Source organism: Leucoraja erinacea, chromosome 25 (assembly GCF_028641065.1).
Source record: "Leucoraja erinacea ecotype New England chromosome 25, Leri_hhj_1, whole genome shotgun sequence".
Taxonomy (NCBI): Eukaryota; Metazoa; Chordata; class Chondrichthyes; order Rajiformes; family Rajidae; genus Leucoraja; species Leucoraja erinaceus.
Genome location: NC_073401.1, coordinates 21995821 through 22015981, shown reverse-complemented (window position 1 = coordinate 22015981; position 20161 = coordinate 21995821). Strand labels below are relative to the sequence as shown.

Below are 20161 nucleotides of genomic sequence, written 5' to 3'. Positions count from 1 at the left end.
CAGGACCACAGGATGGGTGAGCGGTCCATCTATGACACTAGGGGGGAAAACACTTGACTAAAGAAAGTCAACGTTTGGATGGTAAAGAACGAAGACATGTCAGGTGCTAAAGAACGAGGATTTCTCAAATAACCTCCCCCTCTCCAGGCACTTTTTGATGAACCATCCGACTATCAAAAACCCCCTCACCTGTATCACCTGCCTATTACCTGCCAGGCTTTGCCCTGCCCCCTCCTCTTCCAGCTTTCTTCCCTCCCACCCAAAATCAGTATGAAGAAGGGTCATAACCTAAAACATCACCTATTCATGTTCTCCAGCAATATTGCCCGACCCCCTGAGTTAATTTGTCTAATTTTGAAAAACAACATCTGCAGTTACTGTTTTTTTCTATTGAGTTCAGGAGTTGGGACGTTATGTTAGAGCTGTACGAGACATAGGTGAGGCCATTTTTGTAGTTCTGTGTACAGTTCATGAAGGTCATGACCTCCGGTTCTCGATTCCCCTACTCTGGATAAAAGAGTCTTGTGCTTTCAACATATCTAAATACACGGGCCCCACTACTACAAATTTTGCAGTCAAGTATCCTGCATTTGGGGATGTCGCAGGCATCAACACAGCCGAAGTGCATGGTATAGCCTCTTCCTGGGAGAACCATCTTTTTGATCACAGTCTCTCCCCTGCAAGGCAAGTAAGTCGGGCGCCTTCTTTACCACCCTATCTACTTGTGTCGCTACTTTCAGCGAGCCATGGACTTGTACCTAATGTCCCGTCAGTACATCAATGATCCTGAAGGTTTGCCATTTACTCGATACTTCCCTCTTACATTTGACCTCCTCAGCTGCAACACCTCACCCTTGTCTAGAATAAACTCCACCTGCCATTCCTTTGCCCACGTTCCTAACTGGTCTATATTCTGCTGAATCTTTTGACAACCTTTCTCACCATCCCCAACTCTTCCAATTGTTGAGTCATCTGTAAGTTTCCTAATCAACCCATCACATTTTCATCCAAATCACTAATATTTATCACAAAGAACAGAGGTCCCACCATTGATCCTTGCGGAACACCTCACGTTTACCCTCCGTCTTCTGTGCCAAGTCATAGAGAAATAAAATCTTTTTTTAATGATTGCTGGAAATATCTAACAGATCAGGCAGAATCTGCATCAGAGATGAAAAGATTTAACATTGTGCCTCATGATCACCCTTCAGCTACGCTAACCTTTAGCAGCTGCAGAGCGCCCAAGGACCCTTGAGGCCATTGCAACAGTTAGTCCACAAGCAAGATTTGTCCTAATCTGATCTCCCGCATGCATCATACTTGCATGTTACGGAGCAGTGACACGCGCTCTCCAACTAGCCGGCAGTTCTCCATGGACCTTCCTAGTAGCCTTCAGTACAATCTGACTGTCAACTCTGTTTCTTTTATTACAGATACTGCCTGATCAGCTGAGTTGCTCTTTTCTGTATCCTTTTAATATATTTTTTGTACTCTGGGGATTAGAACTGTACACAGTATAGAATATTGAGTGGTCATTTATAAATTAACAGGATTGGTTTGCTGTTAAATTAACAAGCCTTCGGTTTGGCTACCTTCCAATATCTTATTTGTTTTCTCATTACCACAGAGTATTAATTTCAATCAGGACCACCGGATCTCTTCAATTATCTCTGCGCACAATTGTCTTTCCATTTATGCAATAGTTCCTTCCTGGATTTTTTTCTTGTCTTCGTGAAACATTGTATTTAATTTTTGCACAAATCGCAAGTATATTCCATTGTAACCGTAGCTAATTTTGTCCAACTTTGAAGTCTACATCCTTCAATGACCTTGTAATACAATCTTTGCAATTATTGTTATTGTGCTCGTGACTCTTGGCTACAGTTAATTTGCACGGATATTGAACAAATGTCTGTTTATATAGTTCCACGTGGATGGCTGGTTTGGAATGTTAGATCACCAGGGATCCAGTGTGAGCTGGCCTATTGGATACAAAATCGACTAAGTGGAAAGAGTCAGGGAATGGGTAGTGGAAGGTACACAAAAATGCTGGAGCAACTCAGCGGGTGCAGCAGCATCTATGGAGCGAAGGAAATAGGTGACGTTTTGGGTAGTGGAAGGTTGTTTTTCAGATTGAGGGCTTGTGACCAGTTGAAGAACTGCAGAGATCAGTGCTAGGTCCCCTGTTGTTTTCCATATACATTAATGATTTGGATGAGAATGTAGGTAGCATGAATAATAAGATATTATGTCTTAATGACTACCAGCCAGCGACCTTTATGCTGCCATGAAATGCTTTGAGAGGCTAGTACGGCACATACTAAATCCAGCCTACCAAGCAACTTTGATCCATTGCAGTTCACCTACCACCACAAAAGGTTCACGGTTGATGCCATCTCCCTGGCCCTAAGAACATAGCAGGGAACTCATCCCTGGAACACCTGGATAAGGACACTGACGTCAGACCCCTCTTCCTAGACCACAGCTCTGCTGTCAATACCACTATCCAAATCAAGCTCATCTCCAAACTCTTGGAACTTGAAGTCAGCACTCCCCTCTGCAACTGGATCCTTGACTTCCTGACCAACGGCCCACAATCAGTGAGGATAGGTGACAAATCATCCTCTAGTACATTGTTCTGTGAAAGTGGCAACACAGGTAACAATGTGGTGCAGAAGTAATATGTACACTTGCCTTCATCGCACAGGCCATTGAGTACATGAGTTGGGACATCATGTTGTACAACCACACGTCGGTCAGGCAGCACCTGGAATATTACATAAGGAGGATATAATTAAGTTAGAGAGAATGCAGAAAGATTCACAACAATGCTGCCTGCATTGGAGGGCTTAAGTTATAAGGACAGGTTGGATAGGCTGGGCCATTGTCACTGAAGTAAATGAGTCTCAGGGATTACGTTGGCGAAGCTTATAAAATTATGAATCTGTAGAAAAAAAAATCTGGAGGAACTCAGTGGGTTGAGGAGGCAAAGAGATAATCAACATTTTAGCTGCGGTATTACTTGATATAGGGTCTTTACCCAAAATATTGTCTATCCCTTTGCCTCCTCAGATGCTGCTTGACCCACTGAGTCCCTCCAGCAGTTTGTTTTTGCACCATCCAGATTCTATTGATCGAGTCGTTTCATTATAAACCATTTCTGCTGATTCCCACCTTCTTTATTTTCACCACCAGATTTTCCAGAAGACCCGAACATTGGTTTGCACGCAACCTTCATTCCCAAGTACACATTCAAGAAGTTCAATACTGTCCAGGTTAATGGAGCATGTTTGACATGGGAGTAATACACGTCAATGACGGCAGTGTGTACCATTTACAAACTGTACAATGACAATTCAACCAAGGATGACAATTTAACCAAGGAGAATTATCTAGTATACCAGAGGTTGAGGGGTGACCTAATAGAATATTTACAATTGTGCAAGGCCTAAATAGGGTAGACAGTCACTACATTTTTTCCCCAAGCTGGGAAATATCAAATATTAGAGGGCATGGTTTTAAAATGAGAGGGGCAAAGCTTAAAAGATGTATGAGGCAAGTTTATTTTTACACAGAGCATTGTGGGTGCCTGGAAACCATTGCCAGAGGTGGTGGAGGCAAAGATGAAAGTGGCATTTAAGAGATTTTTGGATAGGCATGTGGATATGCAAGGAATGGAAGGATATGGATTATGAACAGGCAGATAAGATGTTCTTGACATCATTTTCGGTACCGACTCCGTGGGCCAAAGAGCCTGTTCCCATGCTGTACAGGTCTATGTTCTAAATCTTCCACCCTATTTCTCAAACTAACAACCCCAACCACCCAGAAAGACAAGAGCCACAGTACCACCACCTGCAAATTTGTCTTCAGCCCAAACCACATCTGAAATGAAATTATCATATTTTTTAATTACTAAGTTTAACAATGGCTGGCCTTTGTACCTTAACACTGACAGAAATTACCATTGGAAATCTGCATGCCATTGTTATTCCCATCGACCTTACGTTCAGGAGAGGAAAGAAAGGATTGTAAAATTAACTAATATTCAACTCAATATCGGTTGTTTCCACCAGAAGCCATCATTATTTTCATCCTCGAGCCAAGCTGTTTCAGACAGAAAGCCGACGAGTGATTCTGAAATAATACTGGCCCAGATTGCTGACCTTGGAAGCAACTTGTCATAAAGCTTCATCAGGCTTAGTGGAGAGGATTAATCCTGAAAAAACATCAGCTGCAATCAGCCGTCGGTTTAAGTGGATCTGCAGTGTCCAACAACAGCCATGTCAGCGAGCTAACTGAAGAGTCCATCAAATTGAAGAATTTAGACACACCAAACTTGATAGTGCAAAGCTGTAACATTTTTAACTAAGTCTTGGAACATTTTGCAGTAATTAAAATAAAGGCTGGAACATACAAAACAGAAATGGCAATAAAAAAAACAAGCCTAATATTTGTATTTTAAAATCTATAATTTATTGACAATGCATGCCCGTTACAATATCTTTCTTAGGGTCACAGAGATTATGGCTGTTGTCATAAACTTAATCTTCTGTTGAAAGCCCAGTTATACCTGGTTGAACTGTATTCAAAAAGATAGACATTAAGTGCTGGGAGTAACTCAATGGAGCAGGCAGCATCTCTGGAGAGAAGGAATGGGTGAGTTACTCCAGCATTTTGTGTCTATCTTCGGTGTAAAGGGGGAAATCTTTTAGGACCGAGATGAGGAAAACATTTTTCACACAGAGAGTGGTGAATCTCTGGAATTCTCTGCCACAGAAGATAGTTGAGGCCAGTTCATTGGCTATATTTAAGAGGGAGTTAGATGTGGCCCTTGTGGCTAAAGGGATCAGGGGGTATCGAGAGAAAGCAGGTAGAGGATACTGAGTTGGATGATCATCCATGATCATATTGAATGGTGGTGCAGGCTTGAAAGGCCGAATGGCCTACTCCTGCACCTATTTTCTATGTTTCTATGTTTCTAAACCAGTAGTTCCTTCCTACGCATTTCAACTGTATTCAATCTCTGTTCAATATTTTCATATAAAATAATTTGTAAAAGATTGAGATTTATCTCAATTCACTGATTCTACGTTATATACTTCATAAAGACTGCAATATGACACTAAAATGGTATTTTTCATGTTTAATAGCCCATGTGTTTACTCCAGAAGCTGCTGTCGTATTTCCACCGATATATTAGTTTATTCTAACAACCCAACGGCCATGCTTGTCCCCTCCTCTAGCGTTCTTCCCCCCACCCCATAAAATTAACCTGAAGAAGGACCCAGGCTTGAAATATCACCCATTTATATTTTCCAGAGATATGTAGGAAGGATCATTTCTGTAATGGGCGGCACGGTGGCGCAGCGGTAGAGTTGCTGCCTTGCAGCGAATGCAGCGCCGGAGACCCGGGTTCAATCCTGACCTCGGATGCTGTCTTTATGGAGTTTGTATGTTCTCTCCTTGACCTGCGTGTGGTTTCTCTGAGATCTTCGGTTTCCTCCCACACTCCAAAGACATCCAGGTATGTAGGTTAATTGGCTTGGTAAATGTAAAAATTGTCCCTAGTGTGTATAGGATAGTGCTAATGTGCGGGGATCACTGGTACCCGTGGGCTGAAAGGGCCTGTTTCCACGCTGTATCTCTTAACTAAACTAAATTAAACTGCAGATGCCGATTTAAACCAAAGGTAGACACAAAAAGCTGGAGTAACTCAGAGGGGCAAGCAGCATTTCTGGAGAGAAGAAATGGGTGACGTTTTGGGTCAAGACCCTTCTTCAGACTGCTGCCTGACCCACTGAAATACTCCAGCACTTTGTATCTATTTTTGTAAACCATCATCTGCTGCTCCTTGATTCTACAACTAGAAGACTTGATTGCCTGATTTATGCAGTCACCCAATGTTCCAAACACTTGTTGGTCAGTGTTGTGGTTTGTTACGTTAACACTAATTGAGAACCTGTGGACAACACAAGGCTGCTGGTCTGATAATGACAACTCACATTTCTATATCTCCTGCATTAAAACAATGCAAAACTCTCTATAGAAGAGAAAATGGACATCGAGTAGGGAGAAATTTGAACATTGGAAAGTGTCAAAGACCAATACCACACATATCAGGAAGAGTGAAGGTGTTGTGTACATCATCAATAAATTGAGGTCATCAAGACCCCCCCCCTCCCAAATTAGCATACCCAAAACCTCTATTTTTAAATCCATTGGTATCAGGAAAATATGGAAAATATTCAGCTCAACAAGAAATTGGATGATTGTTCCTTCAGTGACACTGTCAGAAAAAAACTGCAGAACGCTGGCAACTGTGTTTTCAAGCACCGACATATCTGCTTGACAAAAACCGTGGAGTGTTCAAGAAGGAACTGCAGATGCTGGAAGATCCAAGGTACACAAAAAGGCTGGAGAAACTCAGCGGGTGCAGCACCATCTATGGAGCGAAGGAAATACGTGACGTTTCGGGCCAAAACCCCTCTTCAGACTGGAGAAGTGGCTTCATGGTGTTCGTGGTAGCAGGGAACATTGGGCAAATTTCTCTCATCTGCCGGTAGACCAGCAGCAGCCACCACCATTCAGCAAAGGGCTGACAGGGTAATGCACAGACATGCTCCAAAGTGAACACAACAAATCTGGAGCATCCTTGGATATTCTCATTGGAACATCTGTGGTGGTCTACATCTTATGCTCTTGCTGTGTGTTGACACCATGTAATACTTAATTATACAACTGCATCATATTTTCCCGTCTCCATATTTCCTTACAACGTAGAAGCCAGTTCAGCCTATTGGGTCAATATCATCTTACAGACCAATTGCTTTCCCTTACCAATTTTCTGTATGAACCAACATTAACTCTACTACCCATGCCATGCCTTTGATATGTGGGTAGAACTCAGAGCGTCTGGAAGAAACCCACATGTTCATAGGGAGAACTTTCAAACTTCACAAATACCACCGCAAGGTCAGGAATTGAGCAGAATAAAAACATTTTGGTGAGACAAAGAAACTGGAGCAGAAACAGGCCACATGACCCACCAGACCTGCTCCACCATTCAACAAAATCATGCCTCAAATCTGCTTCTCCACAGATCACGATATCCTGTCCTCTTAATGAACCAATATTTACTAATCTCAGTCGTGAACATAATGCATGACTGACTATCCAAATCACTGAGAAAAAGGATTCCAAGAATTTACCACCCTCTGTTTAAAGCTATTTTTCCTTATCTCAAAAACATAAAGTTATGAAAATTGGAATCAGACATCGGAGCCTATCATGTCCATGCCAGCCTTCAAGAACCCATCTATATTCATACATTTGTTCCAGCACTCAGCCATTGTTTCCCATGCCCTAGTGCTTCAAGAGCTCATCTACCTACTATTTAAAGGCCAAAACATCCATCGCACTCTGGAAGTGTGTTCCATCTTTCAAATCGCCTGCATGTAAAAATCCCCCTCTAAATCCTCTACCCCTCTTCTTAATCCTGTACCCTCTGGTTACAGATATTTTTGCAAAGGGGAAAATAACCTCACTATCTACCAATAACTATGCCCCTCATCATTTTTCTGATCCCCTCGGTATTCTCTACTTCAAGGATAACAAGATGAGAAGGATACGATTGAACTTGAAAGGATGCAGACGAGATGATACCTAGGACGGAATGTTTCACTTGAGTGTTTCACTCCGTCCTATGTATCATCTCTTCTGCATCTCATCTTGTGTGACCAGAATGTTTCAGTATTAAATTGGATCTACCATTTCCCTGCCCATCACGCTAACTCATCAATATTGTTCCATCACTGAAGATTGCCACAGAACATGAAACAGTCCAGCCCACAATTTATGTGTTGACCATAATGTCAATTTAAACTGCATTATCCACCTGGACAAATGAAATATAAATTGACATTTAATCAATTGCACTATATCTGCCTGCATATGCTCTATATCTCTTCTGTCTCTGCCTATTCATGTGGCTGTCTACATGCCACTTCAATGCAGCCATCATATCTCCTTCCACCACTTCTCCTGGTGGCAAGTTCCAGGCACCCATCACCCTCTTTATATAAAAAAAAACATGCCACAAATCTCTTTTTAATCTTCCGCCGTCTCACCATAATGTTCTGTCCTCCGGCACCTGATATTTGTACTCTGGGAAAAAGACTATGACTTTAATATTTTTATATATTACTATGAACGTCATCCCTCAGTCTTTGATGCTCCAGAGAAAACAATTAAGAATGTCCAACCTCTCTAATACGAACAACATCCTGACGAACCTCTACTGCACTCTTTCCAAAGCCTCCACATCCTGTAATGCAGTGAATAGATCTGCCGTCCTCATTATCAATTTGTTCTAAAAATAATAATAATAATAATAATGTGAGCATGCAGTTTTGATTTGATTCTTTTGCAGTAACTGAGTAATAATAATGTAAAAGCATGGTCAGTCAAATAATTGATTTGATTCTCATTTGACAGGGTAAGCACACAACTAAGACTCACCTAACAAAGTCCCCATAGACCACACCAGAATAATCTACCATTAAAATGAATGCAGATAAAATGGTCAGAAGATAATTAACTGAAACGGGGCTAACTGAATACTAAAACTCATTCTGGAACAGGAGACATTGGACACATACAATACAGGAGTTCATTTGCCCTTCGAGCCAGCACCGCCATTCAATGTGATCATGGTTGATACAATCAGTACCCCATTCTTGCCTTCTCCCCATATCCCCTGACTCCGCTATCTTCAAGAGCCCTATCTAGCTCTTTCTTGAAAGTATCCAGAGAACCGGCCTCCAGAGAATTCCACAGGCAGACGGTCAAGGTAATTAAAGTATTGATACTGTAGGGAATTAATTTAAAATATTTCCACTGGTTTACATTTTAAAAACATGGAGATCCAAAATGTAGCCAGCTCTTTGGAATTGAAGAGTAAAGATTAGCCAAGTTTATAATACAAGGAATTTGCCTTGGTGCTTTAAATTAACACATGATAATTTAAAATAAAACATTGAATTTAAAATGCAAACATTGAAATAAAAACCTGAGGAGGGCTACAGACTTTTGGCTGTGGAGTAGAGCTACATCTCGTGGAAAAAAAGCTGATTTTATGTCTGGCGGATTTGACAGTCCAGAGTCGCCTTCCACAGATAAGCGCTTCAAAGAGTTTGTGGCCAGGGTGAGAGGGGTCAGAGATGATCTTACCCGCTCGCCTCCTGGCCCTTGCAGTGTACAGTTCGTCGATGGGGGGGTAAGTTTACAGCCAACAACCTTCTCAGCTGATCGAACGATGCTCTGCAGCCTCCAGATGTCGTGCTTGGTGGCCGAGCCAAACTTTGCCATGATGGAGAAGGTGAGGACAGACTCTATGACGGCCGTATAAAACTGGACCATCATTGCCTGTGGCAGATTGTGTTTTCTCAGCTGCCGCAGGAAGCACATCCTCCGTTGGGCCTTTTTGACTGTGGAGTCGATGGTGGCCACCCATTTAAGGTCCCTGGAGACGATGTTTCTTAAATACTGATGTGACTGTGATGTTGTTGATGGTGAGTGGGGTGAGGGGAGGGGGAGCTCTCCTAAAGTCTACAATCAATTCCACCGTCTTAAGAGCATTGAGCTCCAGGCTGTTGCGATGGCACCAGGACGACAGCTGTGTCACTTCCTGTCTGTAGGCAGATTCTTCCCCATCCTGGATCAGTCAAATCAGGGTTGTGTCATCCTCAAATTTGAGAAGCTTGACAGAGGTGTCTGTGGAGGTGCAGTCATTGGTGTGGAGAGAGTAAAGGAGAGGGGAGAGTACGCAGCCTTGCGGTGCTCCTATGCTGGGGGTCAGCAGGTCCGGGATGTGCTTTCCCAGGTTCACATGCTGCTTCTTGTCTGTCAGGAAGTTGGTGATCCACTGACAGGAATTTTACACGCTGTGGGGGATAGAAATTTAGAACTCACTTCCACAGTGACATAACATCTGCCACCTTCTTGAACACTCATTTGCGAGTTCTCCTTTTCACATCTCATTCTCCTACCAAGCATCTTATCCCTAGCCAATTAGGATGCACTATATTCTGTTTTTTTCATTTAAGCCATGAATGTAAGTCATAGAAACATAGAAAGGTGCAGGAGTAGGCCATTCGACCCCTCGAGCCTGCACCGCCATTCAATATGATCATGGCTGATCATCCAACTCAGTATCCTCATGAACTACTAACAACCCAATACTAATTTCTCTGGCACCTAACAAGCAATAACTTGACAAACTGAAAAAGGACCTCCGTTTCCTACTTTTTGTTTACTATCCTTTAATCCAAACTGCCAGTCTTTTACCGCCAACTGCCAACCCTGTGGGCATTTTTTTGTTGAGTAAGAATCTTTTATGAACTTCCCTCAAGGAATGATCTTTGAAATTTCAAAATTAATACAGGTTGCTCCTTAAATTCTGGAGAAGGGTTTTCTTGTGGACGTAACTAGCAAAGTGGACAATGACTCCACCTGCTAATGGAACTAAAACTGTCTCTATATTGCGAATTGCACACGTTTTCTGATCTCTCAGGTGGAAGACACAAATATGTAGAAACATTTTGAAAAAGAGCTCTCTCAAGTGTCCAAGCAAATATTTTTTTCACAAACATCGCTGAAGCAGATTCTCAGGCCTTGATTACAGGTCTGTTTCTGAGATCATACTGGGTCCAAATTGGCTGATGCTTTTTTAACATTAATTACGTTTCATTGGTTATAAGGTACTTTGGGTGGTGTTGAACTTAGTTATTACAACACAGGAGGAGGCCATTGGATCCATCAGGTCAATGCTGTTTCCCCAACAGACTCTCTCTTCCTATTCTTCTATAGCTCATTCCCTCTCACACCCATCAACATCGCTAGGTTTCTTTGCCACTTATCTTCACAAGGTGGCTATTGGAAAGAGGTAATTTACAATAACCATCTTCACAGTGTGGAAGCCAGAGTGCTTCACAGAATGCATCTGGTTACAGGTAGGATGTGGAAACACCACACAGATAAGAACCAGGGGTCAACCTAGGTCCCTTAATAAGGTCAAAGGAATGAGTAGAATTAGGCCATTCGGCCCCTTAAGTCTACTCCACCATTCAATCACGGCTGATCTATCTCTCCTTCCTAACTCTATTCTCCTGCCTTTCCCCATAACCTCCGACACCTGTACTAATCGATCTTGTCTGCCTTAAAAATATCCACTGACATGGCCTCCACAGCCTTCTGTGGCAAAGAATTCCACTCCCTAGGGAGTGCAGAGACGGTTCACTCAGACTGATTCCTTTCCTGTCCTGGATAGACTTGGTTTAACTCTCTAGAATTTAGAAGATTGAGAGGGGATCTTATAGAAACTTACAAAACCTGTAGGCTAGATGCAGGAAGATTGTTCCCGATGTTAGGGAAGTCCAGGACAAGGGGTCACAGCTTAAGGATAAAGGGGAAATCCTTTAAAACCGAATGAGAAGAACTTTTTTCACACAAGAGTGGTGAATCTCTGGAACTCTCTGCCCAGGGTAGTTGAGGCCAGTTCATTGGCTATATTTAAGAGGGAGTTAGATGTGGCCCTTGTGGCTAAGGGGATCAGGGGGTATGGAGAGAAGCAGGTACGGGATACTGAGTTGGATGATCACCATGATCATATTGAATGGCGGTGCACTCGAAGGGCCGAATGGCCTTCTGCACCTAATTTCATGTTTCTATGTTTCTATTCACCACCCTCTGACTAAAGAAATTTCTCCTCATCTCCTTCCTAAAATAATATCCATTAATTCTGAATTATATCTATATTTATATTTTCTCTTAATAATTTGGAATAATAATATTTTTTTAATTATGGACACGGCCCCAGAGGGGGGCAGAGTGGCGCAGCTGTAGTGTTGCTGTCCTACCGCGCTAGAGACCCAGGTTCGATTGTGACTACGGATGCTGTCTGTATGGAGTTTGTACATTCTCTCTGTGGGTGGGTTTACTTCAGATGCTCCAGGTTCCTCCCACATTCCAAAGACGTGCAAGTTTGTAGTTTAATTAGCTTCTGTAAATTGTCTCTCGTGTGTAGGATCGAACTAAAGCATGGGTGATCATTGGTATGTGCAGACTCAGTGGGCTGAAGGGCCCGTTTCCATATTGCATCGCTAAAACCAGTACTGATATGGTATCGCAAAGGTAGAGTTCCTGCCTTACATAGAAACATAGAAAATAGGTGCTTGAGTAGGCCATTCGGTATATATCGGCAACTATGATCATCCAACTCAGTATCCCATACCTGCCTTCTCTCCATCCTTTAGCCACAAGGGCCACATCTAACTCTTAAATATAGCCAATGAACTGGCCTCAACTATCTTCTGTGGCAGAGAATTCCACAGATTCATCACTGCTGTGGGGGGACGTTTCATGTTGATTTCTATAGTGTACTGTGTCTGTCTTTTTTCTTTTTCTCTTTTTTTGATTTGTATGGATTTATTGCATTGATCTGTTCAATTTAATTTAATCAATCTCTGTAAAGCACTTTGGTTCAAATACTGGTTTTGTTGAAAAGTGCTATATAAATAAACATTATTATTATTATTATTATATAAATAAATAAACATTATTATTACTCTCTGTGTAAAAAGTGCTTGCAGCGCCAGAGACCCAAGTTTGATCCCGACTACAGGTAAAAAATTAATGTCTATACCAGTAATCCAGAGGGAGGCTCATATCTCACTATTCGAATTTAAGCTCAATGGTTAACATAATGCCTAAGCACCACTGGACTGTGACCCCAACGTGGCTGCTGCATATCTGCCCTTCAAAGTAAGCTTTAGCCAGTCATTTAGATGTACTAAACTGCTATCAGTGTTTCAAGTGACAGGCTGATAGCACCTAGTGATGGACAATAGATGCCAGGTTTATTATCTGTGCCAGAACATAAACAATGTAAAGTTATTGTAACATCTCCCGATTTAAAAACAGGGGAAATCGAGAATCACAACTTAAGAGGAAGGAAGGAAAAAAAATCTGGTACTGTACTTTCAGAATTTTGTTGAAAGTACTTTGCATTCTGAACACAGGACACAAACCCAGTAATCAAGAGATTAAAATAGAACTTGTCTGAGAAGGAGACTGAATCACCAATCACTGGAGCCTGTTTGTTCCAAACACTGACTTCTCATGTTTTTAACCCCATCCCCTGCAGATTAATTTACTGAGATATGACTCAGAGCTCCTTGGACAACAGGTTGCAGTGAAGTGTGGCAGGAATGACTGTCAGCACCAGAATATCAGATTTGTACATTACCATTTTTCCTACATCTCAGCACCAGCCTTCAAATGTAAACTGTGTTATCTACCCCTGTGCCATTCAATTGTGTTGGATGCCATGTAAAATACTGTGAGAAATGTGCACCCTAGAGTAAATGTTTTTATTAACACTGGGATTTATCATGTGTATGCAGAATACATGTTAGTTATGCTCAAGGTGCAAATACAAAAACACAGATTCTTCTTGCAAATTTTACTTTTGTAAGAAGAAAGGATGGCAGGTTCTGATGGTCATTTCACCACCCAAATTCCTTCACGAGTTCCACTGAACCCCACTTGTAGCTTCAATGGGGAGAATTATGAAACGATAAATGACATAATAAGCCAGTAATTTTGATATAAAACTGTAACGATCAGGGAAATTCCAGTGCAGTTAACGTATTTTTATGCAACCTCCAAATTTCTTTGATATTTTCAGGCATTTCAGCAGAACTTCCATCTGAAACTTCTGCCCCCATGGATAAGTGTAGCCCTCGTGAATCAGGAAATATAAACCAGTGAAATACTCTGAACTGACAACAGCATTGTCAAAAATCTTCTTTGCTCTTTCTCCAGTACAATCACAAACTTCTTGTAATGTGCTTGCAAGAACTGTTTGCCAATGACCTTCCTTGTTAACTCCTGAAAAGAATGAATACTCTGACATGCTTGGCTGTTAATCAATCCATACTGACTATTCCTTTATTCCTCATTAATATGATTTTTCAGATGAAGCTTCTCCCGTCCTCTTCAATGGATTCCAATAATTTGCCAATAACATAAATTAAACCAACTACCTGTAATTGCTTGATTTATCCCTTCCTTTCCAGTTTAGGTTAGAGATACAGCACAGAAACAAGCCCTTCAGCCCACCAAGTCCAGGCTGACCAGCAATCACGGCATGTTAATACTATCCTACACACACGAAGGCCAATTTACACTTATACCAAGCCAATTAACCTACAAACCTGTACGACTTTGGAGTGTGGGAGGAAAAAAAATCTCGGAGAAAAACCATGCGGTCATGGGGAGAAACTGCAAACTCCGTACAGATAACACCCGTAGACAGAATCGAACCCTGGCCTCTGGAGCTGCAAGCACTGTGAGGTAGCAACTCCACCACTGCACCACCGTGCCGCCCAACCATTCTAAGGAATGATACATTAGCAGTATGCAACCTCTTCATTTACTAGGGTGGATAGTCAGTCTTTTTCCCCAGGGTAAGGGGAGTCTAAAACTAGATGTCATAAGTTCTAGTTATGCCATCTAACTACATCTGCAGCCAGGAAGGACTGAAAATTTCAGTCACAGCCACTGCAATTTCCCCCCTTGCATATTTTAAAAGCCTGGATATGTTTTCCTCTGAGCCTGGTGATTTATCAGTTTAAGTATGCTGAGCCGCTTTATCTCATCCAATAATTCACACTCATCCTCCCTAACGGGAACATCCACTTCTCTTTTCTGTAGACAGTCAAAAAAATGTAATCAAGAACCTAGCCCACATCCTCTGCCTTCACATTGAGTTTATCTTTGTGGTCTCGCAAAAGCCCTAGTCTATATTTAATTATCCATTTGCTCTTTATGTACTTACAAACTATCTTTGGATCTTCTTTGAATTTACTTGCCCGTGGTTTTGATTTTCATATTCTCTCTTAAAACTTTTCACTCCTACACTTTGCCCCACTCTTCCTGCCGTATTAAAGATTTGGTTGCCTGGCTAACCTTCCTTTTATTGCTTTATCTTACCCTCTATGCTACTTGCCACCCAGAAAGCTTGCAATTCAGCAATCGCAGCCCCTTTCTTAATAAGAGCGTTTAAATAGTTGCATAAAGTTACAAGGAAAGTGGCCCTTCGGCTCAACTTGCCCTTGCCAACCAGAATATCAATTCGTAATAGGAAGGAACTGCAGATGCTGGCTTATACGAATTATAGACACAAAGTGCTGGAATAACTCAGCCGGTCAGGCAGCACCTCTGGAGAAAAGGGAAAGGTTTGGGTCAAGTCCCTTATTCAGACTGAAAGTAGGTTGGGGTGGGGGTGGGTGGAAGGGGGAGAACAGGAGATGATAACATAGGAGATGATAAAGTCCAGGATTAATCCAATTTGTGTTTGGGCCATATCCCTCTAAACTCCTTAATTCTAAAAACTTTGCTATGCATTTACCATGCTGTCCAACCATCTTTTAAAGGTATCTTGTAACTGTACCTGCCTCTGACATCTTGTTTTATATATACACACACACACACACCATCTTCTCAGTGAAAAGCTTGATCCTCAGATTCCCTTTAAATCTGGGACACCATTAGCTCCCATTTCACTTGGACAATTCATCTGAAGGCTCAGCAAAGCATTGGAATTACCCCAGCAAGAGAGAGGAAAGTAAAATAAAGCATTCTCCATCCCAACTGAAAAGAAAATGTGCAGCTGTAAAGTTGTGCAGATGGAGGCAGGATTTCACAAAGGCACGTACATTGATCAAATGAAATAAATGGTGCAATACGTCTCAGTGGAAGGAACTGCCAGGTTAATACATGATAAATAAAATGCAAATATTTTCTTAATAGCAAGAAAATATAAAATAACTTTGGTTAAGACAATAATTGAAAAAGAGCCATTGTGTAATGGAGTCATACTACAGAGTAATAGGCCCTTTAGTCTACCATGTCTTAATGCCCATCTACACTAATCTCATTTACTCACACTAGGACTATCTTTTTATGCTTTGTTTGTTTCGGTGTCTGCTTGAATGCCCCTTACACTAATAGTACTTGGTTCCACCATTTCTTCAACAGCTTGTTCCAGGTATCAAGTACTTCAGTGTAAAAAAATAAATAATAGAACACTGGTTCGTATCACACAAGGTGCTGTAAAACAAAGGAAAGCAAATACTTTAGTCAGATTCCATCAGGAATATTGTGTTCAATTTTGGTCACTACACCTCAAAAAATTCACTTAACATTGCAGCAAGTACTACACAGTTCTTACAGAATGATACTAGCCATAAATTTAGTGGGCCGAATTATGAGAATCTATCCTTTGTTCCTTTGAGTATTAAAGGCTAAAAGGGTGATCAAACAACATTACAATGAATACTCTGTTGTCAGCGACCCGGGTTCGATCTGGACTATGATTGCTGTCTGTAGAGTTTGTGCATTCTCCCTGTGACCATGTGGGTTTTCTCCAGGTGCAGACTTGTCGGATTAAAAAAACAATTCACTGTATGTATTAGAGTATTGATTTCCAAGCCTTACTCAGCTGCATGGTATAGCTTGCAAAGGTCTTTGTTCTCTGTAAAATAAAGATTCTCCAGGTCACTGAAAAGAAAGACATCAGATGGAGGCAGGATTTCACAAAGTCCTTATTCCAAGTGCAGAATGAAGAACATTTATTTTCTATCCGCAAAGTGCAGTGGGTCAGGCAGCATCTCTGGAGTACAAGAACATATACTATCACCTGGTGATGTTTTGGGCCCCAAAAAATGACCTGTCCATGTCCTCTATAGATAATGCGTGACCTGCTGATTTCCAGCAGAGAGGTCACGTGATAATAAAACAACAATACACCCCTGGTCTGTGAATGACACCCCTCCCAAGTCTCTGCAGCACGATGGAGTGCCAGAAACTTAAATAAAACAAATATAAAATGTAAACTGAATGAGAATTAAATGACCTGCCGACCCATTGAGTCACTGCCCACTCTTGCCCCCCCCTATCCGCCTTCTCCTACTCCACCACCTGCTCCACCCCTGAAGTAGTTCTTCTCAATACACCACCGTGGAAGTGATAACAGGTAAGAGAGGAGGGAACATCACAGTGAACGAACACATTCTGCCAGTGGGGGCACACTGAGATTGTTCCCGATGTTAGGAAGTCCCAGGACAAGAGAGGATAGGGGGAATCTACAACGTGATCCGTAACGACAGCCGCTTGTGAACCTTTAAAAAGAAAGGCTCGAGAGTGGTGCAGACTCCTGCACAGAGGGTCATTGACAGTTCATTGGCTATTTTAAAAGTGAAAGGGGATCAGGGGGTAAAGTGCTGGAGATAACTCAGCCAACATATTGAATGGCAGTCAGGCTTGAGGGGAAGGGTCCTCAATGTCCTCCCTTGCAAATCTCTGAGTGCAGAATCTCCAGAAGTGCATGGGTCAGGACATCCTGGAGTACTGAACATATACTATCCAGTACGTCCTGTCCTCCATAGATAATGCGTGACCTGCTGATTTCCAGCAGAGAGGTCACGTGATAATAAAACAACAATACACCCCTGGTCTGTGAATGACACCCCTCCCAAGTCTCTACAGCACGATAGAGTACCAGAAACTTAAATAAAACAAATATAAAATGTAAACTGAATGAGAATTAAATGACCTGCCGACTCATTGGATTTAAGAGAGAGTTAGATAGAGCTCTAGTGGCTAGTGGAGTCGAGGGATGCGTGGAGAAGGCAGGCATGGGTTATTGATAGGGGACGATCAGCCATGATCACAACGAATGGCGGTGCTGGCTTGAAGGGCCGAATGGCCTCCTCCTGCACCTATTATCTATGTTTCTATGTATTTTTGGTGGCTGAAGGGCTCGCTGGTGCACCTTGTGAGCTGGGAATGGGGTCAGAAGATGGGGCTCTAAATGGCCAGTGAGACGGTGCAGTCCAGGGCTGGGTTGGTAGGTCCGTCCGCTACATCTGTTGTAAGGGGGTCATTAAAACTAGGGTTTACTGTATTGCCTTTGCAAAAAAGTTAGGAGAGAAGATTGAGAGCATCGTTAATTGAGAGCCACATCTGGGGTTGCTTGGAACTTCAACTGAGCTCTCGGAATTTTGTCCAGATTATAGGGGTGGGCAGGAAAAAGTGAATGCTGTTCAACCAAACATTTCTACTGCTCTGCCTTCTGCAAGGACACCATAATTAATTAATTGAATCCACATCTGTTCTCACACCCCTGCAAGGATATTCAGCTGGTCCTCAATTCCCAACCAACATGACTGTTCTGTCCATCTTATCCATCAGTTTCAATGAGATGCCACCTACCATATACATCCTCACATTACAGCACACCAAGGGGATTTTTCCTCCATGAATCACTGACTCGTCCATCACCACCAACCATTGTGTCCCAAGCAATGCCTATCATTTTACCCCCACCTTTCTCACCATCCAGGGATGCAGAAATTCACTTGCATTTCCCCCCCCCCCCCCCCCCCCCCCCAATCTAGTGTTTATCATTTGATGCTCAGTGTAATTTTCTCTACATTAAATCAAATGCACTTAGTGGAACCCCTACAAACAGGCTGCCATGTAATGTTCCATCAAACTCCCATTTTGACCCGTCACTGTGGCTTCCTGTACAGTTTTACACAAACATAAGGAACTGTGTCTTATCTTCTGCCTGGGCACTCTACAGCCATCTAGATTTAATACTGCATTCAACAAATTCTGGGTAACTCAATGTCCATTTGCTTTAGAACTTGCTTGTTCTGAACTTTACCCATCTGTAATATTAACTCAGCCTTTCTCTCGACACCAACTGCCTAATTGCTGAGCATATACTCAAAATCAGACCCAAAATTAATAGCTTTCACATGTTTGCTTTCTCGAATTGCCCTCATTAATCAATCAGTCATAATAGCAACCTAGGCTTCACCCTCCGAGATATTTTTTAGTCTATCCATTCCCTACCCAAATTTTTTCTGCAACTTAAAAATAGTCAGTCTACCTTCCCACACAGTTTTGACCAAGGTCTTCACATTGAAAATTAAACCTCTCTTACCCGATAGAATGGATGGCCTGCTGAGTATATTCTCTTTATATTTCAGATTTGAAATTTTATTTGGGCCAAATACCTATGTATGTATTGGATATATATTATATTTATTGTTGGTAATTATTGCAAAACAGGGTTCCAATTAAAATGGTGAACAATTAATAGCCACCGGGGAATCTGATTCTTCGATTTTGAAATGATACCGTGTGGCCTTTGTCTAACTAAGAGACCAGGCAGCACCTTGATTTAACATATCATCCATCTGATTATTTACATTGTGACAAAAATGGACATACTTCTGATGAGATCCAAAGCTTAAGATGTGCACACTGTGGTTTTACATCACTGGCTTTACAACAGACAGTTTGTTCCAGTGGATCATGATATCAGGCCAGCAGACAATGAGCATTCAATTCTTAGCGTATTTCATTTCACCATCATGTTAAACATTTGTTTACTCATTGGTGACTTCATCAATACCAAAAACATATTTAAAGCATCTCCACGCACAATCAGTTTATTTTGACCCATCCGTTCAAGTGTAGCACTGGTTTCTCATGTTAAACAAGCAGCACACTGTGAAAACAACACTGACCATGTTGCCACTGCCTTCTGAACTGGTTCCACTCTAATTTCAAGTCAACGACTGCAACCCACCCCATACCCTATGCGGGTAAAGGGATCCAACACTTGAGAAGAGCAATGAACATGGAAGAAACAAATTAAAACAGCACAGAACAACAGTCATGTTGAAAGGGAAAAAATAATGGCAGTAATATTTATATCAAATATTAGTTGACGAAATCAATCTAAAATCTATGAAATTTCAATGCAGAGGTCTACCATAGTTATGGGCTCTTTGGTAACACAACTACAGGAAAGGCCTTACATTGCCTTAATGGATTTAACATATTTGCATTGGACAACGTCAGCTAGACTGGGTGATACATTGTTCTTGGATGCCCACCTAGGGAAATTCTTTCAGAATGGAAAGAAGGCATCTGCTTGGTGAAGAAACCAAGAAGGTTGGCTTCCTTCAGTGTCAACCAGCAGATTAAAACAAAGCTATATCACAACTCCATGATGTTTAAT

The 20161-nt window shown here is 41.8% G+C and overlaps 1 pseudogene; it reads right to left on the bottom strand.

Moving 5' to 3' along the window:
* Nucleotides 1-515: 515 nt before the first annotated feature.
* On the bottom strand, nt 516-692 carry LOC129709558 (U1 spliceosomal RNA; annotated as a pseudogene).
* Nucleotides 693-20161: the final 19469 nt, after the last annotated feature.